The sequence below is a fragment of the Mustela erminea genome, chromosome 1, assembly GCF_009829155.1.
Source record: "Mustela erminea isolate mMusErm1 chromosome 1, mMusErm1.Pri, whole genome shotgun sequence".
NCBI lineage: Eukaryota > Metazoa > Chordata > Mammalia > Carnivora > Mustelidae > Mustela > Mustela erminea.
This window is the reverse complement of record NC_045614.1, coordinates 150,904,073-150,925,330: the sequence shown is the minus strand read 5'-3', so window position 1 is coordinate 150,925,330 and position 21,258 is coordinate 150,904,073. Positions and strand designations below refer to the sequence as shown.

General features: G+C 40.9%; 1 protein-coding gene across 3 annotated transcripts in view; it reads right to left on the bottom strand.

Annotated features, from left to right (window-relative positions):
• Positions 1-21,258, bottom strand: part of SLC9A9 (solute carrier family 9 member A9) — a 675,208-nt gene that overhangs the window by 54,769 nt on the left and 599,181 nt on the right. The window lies entirely within an intron of this gene.

Below are 21,258 nucleotides of genomic sequence, written 5' to 3'. Positions count from 1 at the left end.
TGAAGAGCAAAGCAGTATGTTTTTAATCAGATCAGATTTGTCAGAGGTGTAGCAGATAAGGATAGGAAGCGAGGGGAGTGTGTGCCCTTCCGTTGTGCCAAGGAGCCCTCTGATATTTGCTAGCCTGTCTGGTCCTTGAATATGGCCGCCTTCAGTCCTTCACATTCCAGAAGGTGTTTCTCCCACAGTTGGCTTCACTTGGCATGTCCAGCTATTTATTCTTTGGCTGCCCTCATTCTGGAACTTCTGGTTCTTACTTTATGTGCTCTGTGTTTCCTGTTAGAGAGACCAAGGGGTCTGCCATTGGCACTGGGGTCTGTACCTCAGGTGTGTTTCAGGACATTTCCTTAATTTTAATCGGTAAGGCCCAAGGAGTCAGCTGAAATAGTACATACATTGCTCTGATGTATGTTCTTTCTTGTAGCTAAGGAATATTTACAAATTCAATTCAAATATTTTTGGAATGTCGATGGTTCTTGATTCTAAATTTCAGCTCCTTTATTCTGAATTTTAGCTCCTTAGGAAGACTCAGCTCACCCTGGAGCAGTGATTTGTTTAGGTGACAGATCCTCTGAGAGTCTGATGATGTTATGGAGTCTCTCCCCATACAGGTGAACATCCATGCAACACCTTGATGATGCCTTTCAGCTCTGAAGTCCACATCAGGAACCTGAGCTCTGCCTTAGGTGAATCACCTTCTCCCTCATCTCATCAACAGGAGAAGCCACTTGACCCTTCCAATGACTTCTCAGAAGAGTAAAGGGGGTTCAAGGAGTCCTGGCCTCCAGGTTTTGGGAAGACAGTAGACCTGACCTTTTGGTTGATCTCATCTGTCTTTTTCCTTAATTTACAAAGTTTGCCAGTGTGATGGTTAATTTTATGTGTCAACTTGACTGGGCTATACGGTGCTCAGATATCTGGTCAAACATTATTTTGGGTATGTCTGTGAGAGTATTTCTGGATGACATTAACATTTGAATATAGAAAAATGAGTAAAGCAGAATGCCCTGCCCAGTGTGGACAGGCTCCAACCAATCAGTTTGAAAGCCCGAATAGGACAAAAATGCTGAACCTCCCAGAAATAGGAGGAAATTCCTCCTGCCTGACTCGCCTTTGAGTTGATCTTTCTGCAGCTTTGGACTTGAACTGAAACACTTCATGGGTCTTGATCCTACTGGCCTTCAGACTAGAATTTATACCATCGGGTCTCTTGGGCCTCCAGGTCGCTGACTACAGATTTTGAGACTTCTCAACCTCCATAACCATGTGAGCCAATTACTTAAAATAAATCTTTTTATATATAGGTCCTATTTATTCTGTTTCTCTGAAGATCCCTGACTAATAAAACCAGTTAAAGAGGAGGCAGGACCTGTACCTCTTTTTGCCTGTGAACTCATTCTTCCTCGGTGGTTCTGGGCCTTTCTTTTTTAGTGTCTTTAAGCCAGACATTCCAAGAGTTACTTTTAAGCCATTTATTAGGACAAAATAGGATACCTACAGATTAAAAGGAAAAAAAGAAGTCCACCAGACCAGAGTGTCTGGCATGCTGTTCACTTAATAGTTATCATAAAAGATGGTCCTATTTGCTTTGTTTCCAGCATATGGCTCCATTTGTAATACACATGCACCTTGAGGATACTGACATTTTAAAAATGGATTCTTGAAGTTGGCTTATGTCAGTCTTCAGTTGGTCAGTCTAAGAAAATGGTTACCTAATTTTCTAATTTTTTAATTGGTCCTATATACATGGTCCCAATGGATCCATTCCATTTTTCTTTGCATTATATTTATCAGTTTGCTCTTGCTGGAGGAGGTGACACCCAGGTGGCAGTTACTTCCCTTTGCTGCTCTTTGCTGTTATCCCCACCTCTCTCCTCGGCTCAACTTAAAACTCCTGTTCTCCTGGGAGATGGCAGAACAGCATCAGCCTTCCTTGAACAAGACCTAGTAAACAAGTATGGGAGCACTGTAGGGTCACTTCAGGGCTCCCTAGGCAACCTGTGAGCCTGGTCTAATTCTTCGTCTCCATCCTCACAGCCTCCTTGCACTTGAAACTCCAACAAAGGAAAGCACTGTGCAGGCATATCAACCTGGGCTTTAATTGGGTTCAGGGACCTTCCTCTTCTAGTGTGTGACCCTCATTGGGTAGGTTCCTCCACCTCTGGAAGCAATATCTGCCTGCTAGGGTTGAGTGAGGACAGCATCGATGTAAAGGACAGGGCTGTGTTGATACAGTACGGGGGCTTAGTAAATGGAGCTGTATCCCCATTAGTCCACACAAAGACTCTCACGGCAGTCTCTGAAAGGCTGCTTTTCTCACCTCGTACACGACTGTCAACTTCATCTTAAAATAATGTCACTTCCTTCATCAGAAACCTTTTTTGGAAAATAAGCAAAAATTCTCCAGATCTTTCACTTGGGTGAGCCAGATTATAGGCAACTTGTTATTTTCATTTTTTGTGTATCTCCATTTCTTCTCACTGACCAGTAAAAAAATAAAAGAAAAAGCAAGCCTCCAATACTCCTTTTTCCACAATGGTGAGAACAGTTCTGAGCCCATTCTCCATTGACCCTGGTTGAATTTGTCTTCATTGGCCATATCACCATGTCAATTAAAATACCTCAACCCCAGATTCTCCTCACCTATAAGATACAGTTTGTGCAAGGATTAAATGGGAAAATACATGTAAGATACGATGCACAGTGCTTAAGTAATGAGAGCTTTGAGCCCCAAGAAGTACCGGAAATCCTAGCCTTGGTAGGTATTTGTTAATAGATCTGTGGAACACAGTCTGCCATGTCTCTCGTTTCCTCATCCTCCTTAACCCAAAACCTTGTCTTTGGCTTCAGTCCAGGCAGAGCTTATTGTCAGGTTGGATTTTCCTCTGGCAGAGTCTGCCCGCCTGTGCTTTGGTCTTCTGTCTGGGACTGTAGGCTCCCAAGGCTGGAACCTGCCTTACATGTCACACATTCAAATCAGCATAAAAGTCTTCCTTACCTTTGTTAAGGGGGATGAAGCTATGGGCAGGAGCAACTGAGCAGCACAGACACTTCTGGAAGCTCTTGGCCAGCTTGTCCTTGGCCCAAGGACATGCATGCCCTTGGGCTCTGTGGGATTTTCAAATCTTTGGAAGCCCATGGCTGAACACCAAGTTAGTACTCTCAGCACCAAAAGGGGCAGTTATGGAAGATCTATTGGTACCTTGTCAGTAACTGTTTAAAGTGGAATCCTGCAGACCTGGTCACTGCCTATAGGATAATCTCATGGTAAACAAACATGGAAAGACATATCAGCCATCACGTACAGCCGTCATGTACAGACATGCCCTCAATCAGTCCTTAGGCATCATAATGCATTCTGGGTTAATGCATTGCTTTAAGAAGGATGAATCTGTTTTCTTCCCACTGAAGCCCTGATACCACTTGGTATTGGTTTTTCTATTCATCCATGTAACTGCTCTGTGAGCTCTTTATATATGTGGTTTTCTGAATATTCACACAAAACTCAATAAAAAGTCGTTAGCAATAATGGAAAGAAAAAATATATAGTTCTTGGATGTGCAGTGAAAGGAGATTTTGACTATCTTTGGACCCAATTATTGGAGAAATGAATACTTTGAAGGCGAGGGAGGGTGGAGAAGAAATTCTTCTCTACATCCATTTAATCTGTTAGCCCTTGCTGGCTCTCCCTGATTCCCAGGTACCTGTGTAGTGTTTGGGCTTCATTTCATGGAGAGCCATCTAGCTCTGGTAGGCATTTCTGAAGTGACCTAATGTTAGTACCTGAATGGGGACAAGTTTTCCGGCAAGTAAAAGGATGTTTTTCTGGAAGAAGCAAGAATGATCTCCCTTCTGGACACCATTAGAGAAAGCTGTTCAACTGAATCATGGTAACAAACCTCAGCTGGGTGTTCAACCCTGTCAGATACCCTATTGTGGTTTTTTTTAGAAGGTTTGTTATCCCCCTGAGGTGACTTGCTTTTCTCTCCTCTAGTCCTGCTCTACCCTTTAGTCAGCTGATGACCTCGTCACATACTCTGTTGCAAATAAAGAGGAGCCTTCAGATACAATGGATGGAAACCACGTCATCTTCCCACCGTCAAGCTCTTACCTGCTTGGGCTGTAGGCTCCACTCCTCTCTCATGGGTTTGAAATGCCTCCATCACCCCCCAAGCCAGCATCTACTCATGGGATCTGGATTCTATCCTCGGACACATTTTCAGGGGATTCCTTTTTTTTTTCCCCCACTCTTTGTCACTGCTGTCTTCCTTCCTACCGAATCATTTCCATCAGCTACATACAAACATGATCTAGTGTCTCCCATATTTAACTTCCCTCCACATTTTGTCCCATCTCTGCTCCCTTTGAGACCTCATTGAAAAGTTAATTTATGTTTATTGTCTCTACTTCTTTGTTTTTATTCACTCCTTAATCTACCCTCACTAGTTTTTCTCCTCTCACTCCACTGATTTTGTCAAGCTTAACCAATGATTTCAGTACTTCCAACCCCAAAGGACTCCTCTCTGTGTCCCTCAGTCCCACTGGCACCCTGGCCACTCTTCTCCACACACTCTCCTATCTGATTTCTCAAGACCAAGCTTCCCTCATTCTGCTCATGGGCCTCTCCTTTGCAGTTTTCTTTGCAGAGTCCCATCTGTCTCTCTAGGTTTAAGTCATATTGTTCCTGGAGGGTCTGTCCTCCAGGACACACACACACACACACACACACACACACACACACACACATCCGTATATCTTCATGTATATTCTGAGCTCTAGACTTATATATCTAACTGGCTAACCTGCTGTCTCCATTGGCTAATCTAAAACATGCCAAAAACTGAATTCTTGAGTCCTCCCTGCCCCCACCCAGTCCTTTCTAACTCTCTAATTGGGACCACCATCCATATGGTTGTTCATGTCAGAAACCTTGGAGTCAGTCTTGATTTTTCCTTTCCGCTGGCCCTACTTCCCACACCAAATGCGTGAAAGACCTGTGATGCTACTTCCAGACCACATCTCAAAGCACCGTGATTCCTTGCATCCAGGCCACCCTTGCCTCTTGCCTGCACTAATGTAACAGCCTTTTAATAGACCTTCTGGAGATGCCATGCTCACTTTCCTATAATTCTCCACAGCACAACAGGAATGATCTGTACAAAAGTAAATTAGATCACATTACTCCCCTGCTTAAAACCCTTTGGTGGATGCCAACTTCACTTAGAATAAAATATACACTCCTTAGCCTGGCCTACAGGCCCTGCATGATCTGTCCTTCTCACTGGCTGTCCCTTGGACCTTCCTTCTCAGTCATTCTCTTCTTCACCACGCTTTGGATACATGGGCTGCCTTTCTGTTTCATAAACACACTAAACACTTCTCCTGCATTCATACATGCTGTTCCTTCTGCCTAGGACCCTCTTCTCTCTGTTCTTCAAGAGGCTGGCTCCTTCTCATTTTCAGTTTTGGAACGTCCTTTCCTGACTACCTTCTCTAATGTAGCATCTTTCCTCTGTGGTTACTTTCCAACATGGCAAACAATGGTTAATTGTATAATTATTCCACTTGCTTAATTTTATTTTTGTTTTTTACCCCACTGGATTGTAGGCTATAAGCTGTATAATAACAGCAGCCCTGCCTTCTATCCTCAGCACCTAGTACAGTGCCTGGCACTTAGTAGGTACTAAATAAATATTGTAAAGTCAACGCGGTGTTATATCTTTGTACACTTAAAATCAACGGTCACATGTCTCTCCTTCAGGGCCTCATTTTCTCTTGCTTTGTGTTCATCGTTCTTACAAATGGTGATAGAGGCACTCATCTATCCTGTGGTAAAATATATTTTTTTTCCTCAGCAGTAATGATCTTCTTGAATTGGTCAAATTCCAAAATAAGTCTTAGGATAATTCCAGTTGAAAAACCTCAGAAACAGTCCTTGCAAGTATTTTGAGAGTACAGTGGGGAACTGGAAACAGATTCCTCCAGAATTTCAACTCAAACTCACTTTTAGAGTCTGTCAGACAGAACAGAAAAAAAGAAGGAAGTTTAAATTCTCCAAAAATGGCAGACGATAAATCCAAATGAGTGCTAAACTTCTTCTCTTAAAAAATTACTACCTCCCACAATTAAAGAAAAAAAAATCCATAAAAGTAGACTTGGGGGATGGTAGTAAAATGGAGCAAACAAATGGTAAAAAAACTTGTCTCTTAAAATGTGGGGGGAAAGAGCCAACATAGACATTAGATCAGACAGCACAAAAAGGAGTCCCTTAGTATGGTGCCATGTGGAACAAATATGAATTTTAATTCAAGAGGAAACAAAGGCATAGTTTTTGTCTGCTTTATTTTTTCCAATCTCTTCTTACTGCTAGTTGATTGATTCTTTTTTTTTTTTTTTTTTGGTGCTGTGAGGCTTTTCTTGTTTCCTATCATTTGAACTTTAAAATATTTTCCTCTGGGCCCCTCCTTTGTCCCCCTCCCTTTCACTAATCTTCGTTCTTCCACAAACAGCTTCCATCTATGGCCAGCTACTTGAGATATAGAAATATCATCTAACATCTTTCCTGTTCTGCATTCTTGGAGATAATACTCTGGTTGTAACGTAGAATGAACAGAACATTCTAATCCCAAAACTTTGGTGTTCCCACACTGTTCTGCAATGTGGTAGTAACCAGAGTTTCTAGGTTACTGAGGGAGAATTAGGTACACGAAGTAACTTTTGTGGGGAGCAGTGCTAATTTTTCCAAATTTGTTCTAAACGCTTTGAGCACTAACTAGTCCAATCTCCAACTTGCACGTTCCACTAAAAGTTGCAAACCTGGATAAGCTAATCTTACTGAGAAAGTTTCTCAAAGGCTCCTCTCTTTCTGCTGGAATGTGTGTCAATGGGGTGAGTTTTTCTGTTTGAATATTTCTGCTGCAGGTACAAGTACGATTTTCCCTGCCTACCTGGGTTTTAATCAAGAATAAATATTAAGAAATCAGAATCTGAGCATTAGCTCAAAGCAAAACAAAGCAAAACAAAACTACTATATGTGGTATTGTCATGGTGGATACTAGTCATTACATATTTTTCTAACCCTGTAGGATGTACAACATGTACTTGATGTTGACTATAGACTTCAGTGAACCTTATGTAAACTATGGACTTTAGTTAATAATCATGTGCCAATATTGGCTCATCAATTGTAGTAAATGTACTACATTAATGCAAAATGTTAGTAAGGGGAAACTTTGTGCAGAGAGAGATGGAGTAGATGGGAACTCTGTACTCTGTGCTCAAAATTCTTAGTCTTAGCATCTGGAGGATATTTGGGTTATTCTCCCTGATTAGCTTGATCCATTTTCCCAACACCTTTTTTGTTATGGATCCCAAGGATTGCTACAACAGTACATGAGGTTTTCCCTCTCTGGTAAGGCTGCTCTTGTCTGTCTGCAAGTAAGCACGTAACATGCTGTTTCATATTCTGCATCAACTTTGACCCTTAAAGAAGCACACTTGATCCTTTAAGGATCTTGTCAAAGAACCTTGAAAATATAACCTTACAGCCTGATGTAGGCTCTGAACTTTCCATTGAAGTTGACCTTTGCATGTGGCATTTGTTCTTAAAGGGTCAGGAAGACAAACAGCTGCCTTTCGAGGATCCAGCCACATAAGAACAGGGAGCTGTTTCTGAGGCCTCAGTGTAGCCATAACCTAAAGACCACATTGCTCCATAATACAGTAAATTCTGTGGTATAATGAATGTTTCTATTTAGAGCAACCTTAGAGATCTGGTAATTTATTGTCCCTTGAAGGTGTGAGGAGCTTGTGTGTGTGTGTGTATGTGTGTGTGTGTATGTGTGTGTGTTTGGGGTGGGAAGTGGTAGCAGGGGAGTTGATAAGTGAGTATAAAAAAGGTGAGAACCTGATTTCAGGGGCAGAACAGGGGACTCAGTAGAGCCATGAAGAAGAAAATAGCCAAAAGGAAAAATAAAAACCTCATAGAACCTGTGAAGGAAACTCCTCTCTGTGTTAATGGCAGCCAATCTCTATTGATAGGGAATTTGGAATCATTAACAAAAACAATTGTGACTTCCCATCAAGTTCTCTGGGGTGCATGTGCAGCAGATACAGGCAAAGCGGGACCCCCCCGACCTACCAGGCTCACACGGCAGGGATGCCTGACACCTGAACTCCAGCTCACTCTCTCAGTGGCCTCTCTGACCCAGTGGGCAGATCCTCCGGCCTCCAGGTTCTTGGGGCTGACCAGTATGTTCTCCCCTTGCCCCTCTGGAGGAGCTCCATTCCCCTTGCATTCATCTTCCTGGGGGCCCAGCCTCTTCCCCTCTCTGAAGTGCGCTTCCCTCCTCTGCAGAGACAACAGGGTCCTCCTAGGCAGTGAGTCCGAGTCCATGTGCCTGGGCTTGGCACCTGCCCAGTCTCAGGCACTCACTTTTCCTCCAGCTTTTCTTCTGAATCTGCACTCCCCGCAGGCCCAGCTCTGTGTTTTTTTTTTCTCTCCAGGATACAGGAGGGAGAATAATTAAGAGGAAATCCCGACAAAGAGCCTTCGAGATACTTGTAAAACGCTGTAGGCGCAATTCATGGGAAGCAGAATGTGGCCCGGCTTTGACTCCAGGGTGGAGGAGATAGATGGTAAAGTGAGAAAGGGTGTGTGCCATCCGTTGGACAGACCAGAATCAGCAAGAGCGCTGATGAGTTGAGGACCACCCAGCTGCATTTTAAAGCAACATGAACTTCAGGGCAGGAGAATAAGAAGATAAAGCTTTATAAATGGGAAGTCAACCCCTATGTAAATGGAATAAACTCAGTCGTTTTAAGTTCAGTGTCAAGTGGTGGGGGGAGTTCAACATGGGGACAGTTAGCTCATTAGAAGCTGAAAGGGACAGTCTTCAGCAGCCTTTGGCCATTTCTGAGGAATATGCCCAGCAGTCAACTAATCAGACCCAACATGTGGAATAAACGGCACCTGGAAATCTCTCTTTCTCATTAATCTTCATTTTAGAGTAGACAGCTAAGTGGTTTGGATATTATTTTGGGAATGTCTCTTTAAGCAAAAATTTATTATTAATGGCAAATATTTTAGGGCATGGTTAGCTGCATTTTCATGGCTGTCAAGCACGCGCTGTTTCCTGAAAATCACAAAATATCGTCCTTCTGTTCCTAGCAGGAGTGACATGTCCCATTGTCTTCTTTCCATAATACTTAACCCTGTTATAGAAAATGTCAATAGTGAATTAACTATCCCTTTGAATGTTTCAAATGTGACTTTTAATTAAGCATATTAACCTGATGTATCATCATTTGAACTGCAAGTAAAATAAGATTATAGGCATTTTCGACTTTTGGATGCCTGCAGAACATGAAAAGCATTTTATGAGGCTTGAATTAATGCATATTTCATTATAATGTAATTCTATATTAGATATTCCACTTATGCATAGAGCTAAAATAGTTTCTGCTCTGTAGCGATGCCGATTTAAATGAGTAAACCACATGGAATCGAGAGAGCTTAACTCTTTGTGTGTCTCAGCATTATTTTGCTTAGAGAAGAAATCTTTGAGGGCAGAATTTCACCTTTAGTAGAGACAGTACAGCAAGTACATTTCAGGTGGGAGAGGGTGAGAAAGAAAGGACGTTACATTTCTTTTGCACAACATTACCTGATCGGGGATAATTCTGCGCATACCCTGAGCATTTTCCCTTTGTTCTGCATAGAGCCAGCTGATTAGTTTTGCTGGACTGGGCAGTCAGCAAGACTGAGCTGTGAGGGGCTGGTGGGCTGCTTGACCACCTGAATAAGAAGAACACGGGCGACATAAACACATAAAGAAACCCCGGGGAACTGGCTGCCTGGAGCTCTGCAGGCCTGCCACGAAGTATCCTGCACAATATTACTAATAGACCTTTTACAATTTTTATAGCTTCCCGAGTTATTTTTGAGTCCGTGCTAGCATTCAATTATTTCCTGTTGAATAAGGAACAAAACAGGCCTAAAGACTGAAAGGAAAAGCTGCTGTGGGGAGCGATCTCTCCAGATGGAAGTTTTCTGGCAGATTGTGATTTGTGACTCAGAATGAGCCCAGATCACTGTGCCATATGGGTGGCAGCAGCGCCTTTAGACACGGACCCAGTCACTGAGCTAACTCCTGAATTCCTACTATGTGTTTGCTACTAGCTGGGCGTTGGGAAACAAAGATGAGTAAGCGATAGTATCTGCATCAAAAGCAGTTCATTCATTCATTCATTCACATTTACTGAGCATTAATGATGTGCATCATATATTCAGGGACTTGAATATGTAAATATAGAGTAAATTACCATATGGTATTATGACAGTGTCAGTTATAAAGATGGGGGGAAACTGCTTCATAAGCATTGAGATGGAGAGAGAGACTAATTATATCTGGCATATTCATAGGAATTCTCCCAGAAAAGGTGACATTCAGCATGAATCTTGAAGAAGAATTAGAGGATTCAGTGAAGAGGGGAGAAGGACAAGGCCATTCCTTAGCAAAGGAATAGTGAGAGCAATAGTGTGAGCAAAGTCGTGGAGGTGAGGATTCATGCTTGGGAGGAAAAATAAGAAATCGATTGTGAATATAGCCTGTGGCTTCACAGGCAGGAAATGCAGCTAGAGGAACAACTGTGCCAGATCCTCTATGCCATGTTAGGGTTTGAGCCGTATTTCTATATTGGGAATGGCAAATCCCAGAGTTCTGCACCTTCTGTAGTCATGACATATGTCCTCAGTCTGCCACGAATGGCATTCATTCCTTCTGAGACCAGGCCAACTCATGGAATCCTTCTCTACGCAAGGCTTTAGGAAACTACCACCAACCTACCAGTAGGTTGTGTGTCAATGGGGTGAGTTTTTCTGTTTGAATATTTCTGTTTAGCAGAAATTCTGCTAATTATTTAGGTACCAATACTTCTTTTGGTACCTAAAAGAAGTATTTCCATCATCTTTGCTACAGCCAAAAGAAGCTAACAGTTTTTTTTAAAAAAAAATATAGGAATGACAAAGTCAGATTTGATTGTTGGGGTGACTATTTGAGTACACTAGAGAATGGATTAGAGTGGAGGGAATCTTGAATCAGAAAAACGAAGAGTAAGCCGTTTAATAGCTTAAGACATTGGTTCTCAACCCAGGTGCATATTGAAATACTCACATACTTGTTAAAAATTTCTTATACTTAGGTCCCATTCCAAACCAATGAACTCAAGTGATTCACATGTGCCCAAGGGTTGAGATGCCTTGTCTGTGTGTTAGTTAGTGAGAACACTGATTCACAAAAGAGGTTTTATTCTCTTTCAGTATGAGCTTGGGCAGGAGAGAAGATAATTTGGGGAAGAGGGGAAAGGATTTACCATTGTTTGGTCTTTACTCAAATAATATTACTAATGATGACTGTGGTTTTTGTGTCTTCTGTCAGCTGACTCCTATATGGATGTACTATTTCATTTAATCCCCACATTAATCCTCTTAGTAGGTGTTCTTCAATTTACAACTGAGGTAACCAAGTCTCAGAGATCTTAAGTAGTTGCTTAAGATCGTAAGGCCATCTGATGCAAAAGTTATGTTATTTTCACGCCTCCACGTTACTTTGGGGACTTTTGTTTAAATCACATATAAAACACAGGAAGTATGTTAGAAGAAGTTGACAGCAGTTGGAGAGCGTGTTGTTACTTTTGGGTATGATCAAATTCACTTTCAGAAAAGTGCTGTGAAGTAGGCAGTGAAGTAGGCAGGGCTGGCCCTTGGGCCCAGGAAATGGGTGATTTTATACCTATTGTCATCTTATTGGGGAAATCTGATGGGAACATGAGCATTTCTCTGTGGGTCAGGATATGGCTGTTCCCGCCCATCAGGAACTGTGCTTTCACTTTGTGTTCTGTTTGGTTCAGACTCTCCTTGTATCCACATGGTCATTGCCCTCATTAGGTACATTTTGTTTGGTTGTGATTCCTGTGAACAAACGGTACAAAGAAACCTCTAAAATGAAGTGACATGTTCACTCATTCACACATTCACGTGTCGTTTTGCAAATACCTATAAAACTTGGATTTGTTTCACCAAGTGTTATTTGGCAACTAAATAATGCTCTATGGCTGGCTCATTATGTGGATCATTCCAGAATTAGTAAGCAGGGGACTAGTGATAGCAGCAGTATTCATGATGAACCCTAAGTTCTTACTTGGTCTGAATCTTCAATTCTAGAATCTCTACTAAATCAAGTCAACACCCATGATGAGTGTTTAATGAAACAACCTGTATCTCCTCTACAAGCCAGCAGGTTGCTCCTGGTTTAGGGGATAAGCCATGAAAGTTGGGCTTAAAGAGGGGCATGTTTCTGCAGCCAGGCGAGCCCTGAGGCTTGTCCTGATAATAAAGATGCCCACAGTGGAATGTAGAGTGCAGAATTCCTAACTCCAAGTCCCAATGCTTTCAAATTATCTGATCATATTAATTCCTAGCCATGGAGCCAAGTAAGGGGTGTTTTATTTATTTGTTTTAAGTTACTCTGTTGACAAAATCTTATACATTTCATTAGTATTTGCTTTTTTTATTACTGGAAGGAGACTCTAGGGCTTAGACTTCTCAGCTGTGTTTGTAGGTCACCAAGATTCCTTGGTGGGTGAGAGAGACCTCAGTGGATGTCATGGGAAGGCGAAGATGGAAGAGAAAGTTGGCTTTTAGGCTTTAGAATATTCATCCCATCTTCAACCAGAGAAGTTTTGCTTTTATTAATTTTATCTGAATAATAAAAGCTATAATTGGTGTGAAGAGCAGTAGACATAAGGAATCTCTGGGTAAAACATTTGCATATGTCTGTCAGTTGGACTCCTTTCAGTTTTAATCATTTGGAAATCCAATTTTGATCCTGTACATGTCTGGAAAAAGGGGCCTAAACATAGCAGAAAAGAATTGTCACAAAGCCCGTGAACTTGTCTCTCGGGAGAGGTCTGGCTCTTCCTGCGGGTCCTTACGCTATGGCCAATGGACTTCAAATGGGTTTAAAGAGAAAGTTTGTGATTTCACAATCCTGGTTACTAGATTTCAACAGCATATATCAGCAGAGAGCTGTTGGACATTGACATGCTGAAAAGTAATAAATGCCAAAGCTGAGGGACTGTGTTAAGACTTAGTCATCTGCTGCACTGGAGAGACTGTCGCATAGTGGGGTGAAATATGGACTCTGAACTCTAACAGATTTGGGTTCATGACCCATTTGGCCCATTATATGTTTTGTGACTTTGAGCCTCAGTGTTATCTTCTGTAAAATGGGCATAGTAGTCATGTTGTGCTTGAAGCTGACAAGGCAGCTTTTTCACAGAGCTTCTGGACTTTCCCAAAGCTTTCCTGTCAACCCACTATAACAGAATCCCTGGGGATACTCATTAAACATAAAGATCTCCTACCTCCAACCCGTCTGAATCAGAATCTTCAGGAGAAAGGCCAGTGATCTGAACATAGAATCAAAATGCCCCAGTGGCTTCTGAGCTGCCTCCACTTCAGAGGGAGCTTGACAAACTCCAATGAAGGTCTTTGGGAACTAAAGAATGGAAAGGAGAATCCCAAGCCTGTGGTGACCCTTGCCCCATGTCCCTTTCTTCCTAAGACTATGTCCTCTCTCTTGGGACAGGAGGATCTTCCTTGGTTCTTTGAAAGTCAAAACTCATTACTGCTTCTTGTCAAGGCTACAGGAGAACTGGTCAAGTCCCCATGGAGGTGAGTCACCTGCTTTTTGCTTTTCTGTCCTTAAGGAAATGGGTAAAAGAAGCGAGGAAGGATTCTTGAATGCCAAGTAAGTGACTTTGACTTATATATATAAAAGAATGATATGGATGTCCCTTTAAATAAATAGTCCTATTAAAATGTAGACTCATGTATATTTTGTTTGGTTGTAAAGAGGTGTGCATGTGTACTTCTTGTACCAGGCTGAAAACTGGCTCTGTTATCTTTGTGGTCTTGGAGAGCTTCAAGAAAGACAAGAGCTCTCATTTTGATTGCAATGTCAAAGTGTTAGGGTTGTCAATGCAGCCCTGCCTAAATACATTTTAAGAGGTTTTATTGTAAATAAAACTGAATCCTGTTTTCTGTAGTATTTCAGTTTGTACAAGGAGTGTGGCAAAGAGAAGGCCATTGTAAACATTTTTGGCCCCATTTGGTCTTTGTGTTTTTCTGTGTCAGACTGAAAATCCTGACAGGCAGACAGGGCCGTGTTATATTTAACAAATACTTTTGTGAAATCCATAGAGAGAGGGAGAAAGGAAGCAAGCAAGCAGGAGCCGGTCGACTCTGTTTAATCATTTCTTTTTGGTTTAACTCATTCCCTGCCCTAGTTACATGTATAAACCTTGGGACATGCATATGTATATTTTTAAGTAGGACTTTAAAAATAATGACACACCGGATTCTACCCCAAACCAGAGGATGGTCTTCCAGGGACTTGCTTCCTCTCACAGCAACCACTGGGTAGAAGACAAGAATTAGAATGGCCCAGGGCACAGCAATCACCTTTATGTAAAAAAATACCAAACCAAACCAAACCAAACCAAACCAAACCAAAAAACCCCCACACAAAAACCAAACCAAAACAAAACTTAAAACAGTCTGAGGATTATATGTATAGGCTTCCAACTTATTAAAGTTATCATGAATGTGGGTATGGTGCTTGACATTATACCGTAATAACAACTGCTTCTTCCAGTTTTGAAGATTAAGAAACAGAGATTGGAAAAAGTTAAGCAACTCACCCAATCACTCAGTTATTAAGTGAAAGAGACAGGGCTCTGAGCCCATTGTTCTGACTCCAAAGACCTTATAAGTTCCACAGTGTTACACCACTTTTAACTTACAACAAAACAGAATTCTATGGGATTGGAAAATTTTCTCACTTCTCTTCTCAATTCTTGGCTGGAATTATAGCCAGGGAGTGAATGAGAAGGCTAGAAACCTTCAGAAGCCATAATTTAAATCTTCCTGATTCCTCCTACACAAGCCTCTGTGTTATCTGATAGCCCGAGGGACAGAATTTTGGTTTCCTCATGCCACTCTCTGCCACCAGTGGTTTCACTCTTAATCATCATCAATAATTATTTGCCAGTCGCTTGGAAGTCCATCTTGCTCCATCTCTCCATCTTCTCATCAGTGCCCCCTCCTGGTGTGGAGGTTCGTCACACATCTCCTTGGACAGGTGCCCTCAGCCTCTTTTACTGTTAGTCTGTCTCAGCTGCCACCTCTTTCTTCTGTAATAATTAATTACAATCCGCACAGCTGCACATGAGCAGAGTGGCTGGAGGGAAGAAATGCCATTTCCTGCTCTCTTGCTCACTTACTTGGCTCGAGCCCTGGGTAAGGATCTTCTGTTTGAGTCCCAGGTGGCAGTTCTTGCTCAATGCCCAGCATTCTTTTTCCCTCCTACCTCTCTCTTCATGTCCACTCCCTCCTACACTGGCACACTACTCTGTTCCTAACATGAATAGATTACTCTTCAGATCCTTTTTACTGGTGCTCTTAAGGCTTTTCCATCACGTGATATTGCCCCATTGTTGCAAACCACTGTGGTGCCTCGTGAACAACAGTTTATTCGAAGTGCTGACTGTTAAGGCCTACTCTGGAGTTCTCAACAACCACATCTACTCTGATGATTTTCTTTCCCATTCTAAAGCTGATCTTGGTTGTATTCAGTTCTGATCGTTAGGTTCATGTTAACAACTGTTGCTCAATTCACTGTTTTCTTACAATTATTAACATGACTCTGGGAGTGACAATGGCTTCTAGAAAAGGATGGTGCCACCTGGATTAGAGGCTGTGCTACCTACAATTATAGTTCCTAAAAAGGTGTTAACTGACATGGAAAAGAAAGCAACTGTGTCAAAGACTAGTGCACAAGAGAAATCTCAAAAGCATTAAGGACACAACATGAAAATTTTGCATCATGATTTTGTAAACAAAATAATAAGTCACCTGGAATCATGGTTGATTAAATTCATGTCCAAAGCCCTTGGTCCTATTATATCGTGCTTAGTCTCCTGGGCACTCCTGCACATTGTCAGCCAACAAACTATAATTTCATGCTTGACTGGCTTAATACAGTCTTAGGTTCCAGATTCTGTGCACAACCACGCCAAGCCACAAAAATTAAGTGAAAAGCAAATAGGTAAGAGTGGGCAGAGGTCATAAGACAATGCCCAGCCCCAGCCTGAAATAGAGCAAGCCTCTGAATGGAATGCATCAGTGTTTTTACTATCCTTTAACTGAAGGACCTTTCTGATTACCTGATGAGTCAACATTTATTAGGCATATATGAGAACACCTGCTTTGTGCCAGGCACAGTGGTAAGACTTGAGGCCATCACGGTCAGGAAACAGGTACAGAGGAGTAGCAGGAATTTTTCAATGGGAAACCAGATTAGTCCACATCTCACTCTATAGCTGGTAGAGTCTTTATGGAGACTCAAAAGGGTTTTGGTTCCTGACTTTGGCAGCTTTCCCAGTGCTCTTTGTTTGCACCTTCTTTAAGATTTCTGCTGGAAAGGAGGCATCAGTCCTCTCTCAGATGCAATTTTTAATAATTATTTACCTTTACTCTATTCATCTGTCTGTATTTAAAAATATATTCAGAAAAGGTCTTCTGCTCAGGCCTTTACTCAGTAAAGATTCTTATTTAAAATTTTTTTATTTTTTATTTTTTTAACTTTTTAAAAAGATTTTATTCATTTATTTGACAGACAGAGAGCACAAGTAGGCAGAGAGGCAGACAGAGAGAGAGAGGAGGAAGGAAGCCTGCTTCCTCCTCTGTCTCTCTCTAAGCTCCTCTATCTCATCTCTAAGCAGATAGCTCGATGCGGGGCTTGATCCCAGGACCCTGGGATCACGACCTGAGTGGACGGCAGAGGCTTTAACCCACTGAGTCATCCAGGCACCCCACCAGTAAAGATTCTTATAATGTCCAAAAACATGTTAGCAGGCACCCTCTCTTTTGTTCTTTCTAAGATGACAGTATGAATGGTCAGTAAGAGGAATGTAAAAAAGAGATGGGAAATGTATTGTAATTTGTCAGTCATCAGCACAAAAGTTTTTATTAATTTCTATGTGTTTTGTGCAGTTAAGTTCATCTGAACGTTATCATTCTTGCTGGTAGCAGAATCATAATTAAAGCTGAAAAGGTACTTAATTCTGGAAAATTCTTTAAGAATCTTTAACAAAAATTCTTAAGACTAACCCTCCCATCTTCCTCCTTTAGGTTGAAAAGTTTGTCCAAATGGCTTTTGGTATTTAACACTGAATATAATCTGTTCTTTTCTCTGAGTTTCTCTCAGGGCAACATTAATTTGGTATGATTGGGAGATGATTTTCTTTAATTGGGATTTTTTCCCCACTGATCTTTTGTGCTTCTGTTGTGCAGGCCTTTTGGAGCAGAGGGCTCACAGGTGCCTAGTTCCCATGAACTTCTGGTTACGAGAATGCACGCCTGAGATGGAACCAGTTTGGGAGCCATCCATGCTTAATGTTAAAGACTTTAAAGGGTGGACTAGTGGATCCAGAGTAGGATTTAAAAACAGTCATCAATTCATAGCTGGGTTGAGTTGCAAAGGAGGACAAGAGAGTCATTTGAGGTTGGTCAATAGCTAAACTCTACAAAGTCAAAGTTAGAATGTGATATTATGTGATTCTGTAATAACCATTACTGGGTATCTGTGAATTAAACACACTTTCCAGGAGGTGACAAGTTGCTTGCCATGGTACGATGAGCAGGAGAAATGGTGCAAAATGATTGGGAAGAGATGTGGAGAGGAATAACAGCTTCAGACACCAAATTGAAAATTACACTTCCTAAGGAATTTTGGAACCCTGGTCAAGTAAATTGAAAATATTTTCTTTTACTAAAACTACTCCAATAAGCAAATGCAGGAAATGGGGCTATATGAATGCTAGAGACTGAAATCTTTCATAATGATAAAATAGATCATAATAGTAAGAGCATTCATTCAAATTATAGTAAGAGCATACATTCATCATGTTTTCTTTATCGTGCTTACTCCCATAGACAGGAATGGATCCAGATTTCACAGAGCCTGAAGGATACCTAATTTAGGGAACCCATCTTCACATAAAGAATATAAACTTCAGGAATATAAAATAAGGACAGGTCCTTTTTACAAAGGGGTTCCTTCAACCAAAGAGCCCTGAGAGTTGAGTGATACTGATTCTTAGTGAATCTGCCTCTGGATGTTTAGAGCTGTGTTATGGGAACCTGTGTCATGGGCAGGGCCCAGCTCTCCTGTCATCTCAAAGGGGGAAGGCAAAGGTACATGTGAAAACTGTATTTCTAAGGTTCATACTTAGCACATTTGAGTGCTCTGCTGACCATCTTAAAAGCTGGGACCTTAAAAGGAAGGGGCCTCTCAATGAAACAAACACCAGGATTTCTGCCTCATTCTGACCAGCACATCCTGATCCAGTACTTACTGGATTTTTTCTCATGAGGACATTTACAAAGCTTATTGCTGATGTATTCCTGTTTATCCGTTGAACTATCTTCGGTTTAAAATACTGCCACCCGATACCACTATCTAGGTAGCAACCAGAGCAGTATCTACAAATAAAATAACTTTCAAGGCCAAAACAGTGCTAGGACCAAGATTTGTCAAAATTTACTTGAACAAGTTGTTAAAATCTGGCAATGCTTGTAGACACCATAACATACGATCATACTGAAGATTAGCTTCATTTTCTATATACCAGGTGATGTAATGAATCACTCAGGTTGAGTATGGTGCATCTACTGCATGTTCAAGTACATATGCACGCACACACACACGCTTGCATGCACACCCAACCACCTACATGTTTCTTCTTGAAAAGATTATTCCTTCTTTCTATTTTATCTCTCTTTGGACAAATTGTCAAAACAATGCTCAGATGCTAGACAATATAATCCTCAAATGCTAGTGATATAAAAATGACTGTAATAATACAAGTGGTACAATTACTATCCATGGCACTGGCCCTTCTACTGTTTCTCTAATGTGCAACTATCCTTTTTTCTAGTCTTTATTCCTTTATTCACTGAAATGACCGATATGGGCAGTTTAGATACCCGGAAGAGGAGATTATGGCTTTGACCTTAATAGATGATTTGACTGTGCAGAGTATCCCATAGACTGAATACCAAACGAGGTTACGGATTTTCTCTCCCTTTGGTTCTTTTCCTCTTTATTATGAGGGCGACTAATCGTGTGATCCTGTGCACATGAGCACATGTGTGACAGGAAATATCAAATTCCTTTTGCTTTTTCCTTTTGTGGTGATAAGAACAGAAGGGTATTCTTTTAAAATTCTTTTTTTTTTTTCTAGGCAAAGTGTGGGAATAGAGGGCAAGAGTAAGTCAATTCTCAGAATGAGATGTTCTACCAAGATGTAAAGAGGAAAAAGTATTTTCAAAAGCTAGGAGAGAACTGCCACAAGCGGTAGTTGATCAAATCAACGACATGCCTTCACTATGTGGTCTCAGATTCAATAAGAAAATGCAGGAGACCCTATTGTGTCCCCTCCCTGCCACCCCCAGAATGAATTTAAAGGATCTGCTGGAATTTGGAGGGCTGTGAAGGTGGTTATGTCTACCACTGATTCCTCAAGTGGTGTCAAAGATGGTTCATGGTTATGTATAAAAGGAAGCACTTTTGTCTGTATCACCTAGGCTATTTGCCCAAAACTGCTGCCTTGGAAGCATGGTTCTGTGTCCCATGAGTTCCCATTTAAGGAGTTTATCTGTGATGCGAACTCTGAACAGTATCCTGAGCCAAACACCTGAGCAATATTATAGTTAAACCTTCAGCCAGGTGTAGTGATCAATGATCAGAACAGTTTGCAAGTTAGGACTGAAAAATGGCTTACCCATCAAACCCATATAACTCCCAGAATAATTATGATTCTAGCTTTTGGGCTGAAAATTATTTAAATGAAAGACTATTTACAAAGGGAACAGCAGGGAGAAGAATCATGTAAATTAGATTCATTAAATGGACAGATCCACTCACAGTTCATTTTGGGATAATTTATGCCAGTTTTCTCTGATGTCATCTGTTGTTCAGGTTAATAATTAGTCATACTCATCATTAACTGATGGAGGTTGCTTTGTATTTTGGCAGAAGGAGGCATATTATCTGGGAAAGCTCCTGTGAATACTGAGCTTTCAATATAGATACAGGGTTTATTTGCAAAAATGTAACTCTTATTTTCCCTAATGATTCAATATCCTGAACTATTCTGTATCCTTAGGAGGCTTTGCAGAAGAATCTCTCTCTTTACTAGTATATAACCTAGGATGAAATGTTCATCCTAACTCTGTAGTGCTTTCTGTTAGAATAATTTTAAAATATATTAAGAGACATCTCTTTTATAGGCCAAGTTACAGATCTCTTGAGAAATCCAATATGATGATGATGCCCATTTATAAGACTTTATGATAGAAAATTAACTTTAAAACTGTTTTATAGCTCTACCAAATGTAAGAAATGTATGTGTCTAAGAAGGTAAGTTACTAATCCATTTAGACCTTTTGAAGCTCTCTGTGAGGCTTGCAGTCCTTTATGTGCCTCAATTCTTTGAATTTAGTGACTCTGACCTTGAGAAAGTAACAAGAATGATGCCCACTATTAATGTTCCTCTTTTAAAAAACAAAAATATTTCCTGGCATGTAATTGTTTTTTTTCCAAAAAAAATACTTGGCTCTGTGCAGTATTTTACACTTAGATCATTTCCCATTTATAATTCTTTCTGGTTTCAGTGTGTTGGAGGAAAAATAGGTGTTATGTAGTTGTTAAAAAAAAATTCAACCAAACAATAACAATCAGAACATTCTAAAGGATTTATCTTGAATGTAAATTCTGAAGGTAGTAAAACCAGTGAAGGACAATTTACATTACAACAGGATGAAAGAGAGTATTCAGTAAAACACTTGAGTTTTTGTTTGCATAACAAAGTAGAGGGGACACTTGGACAGAGATTCGGTTTGGAGGGGGATTCTGGAGTTCGGTTTTGGATATATTGACAGTGATGAGTCTTCAAGGCATACAAACAGATAGCACATAAGTTGCATCTTTGCTTCTGGGGTTTGGCGGTTATAAATCTGTGACTCGTCTCTGTTTCCATGTTATTTTAATTTAAGAGTATAGATGGGATCACTTAGGGATAGAGAAGAGAAGAGGGCCCTGGATAGAATCTTGATTGACTCGAATGTTTAAG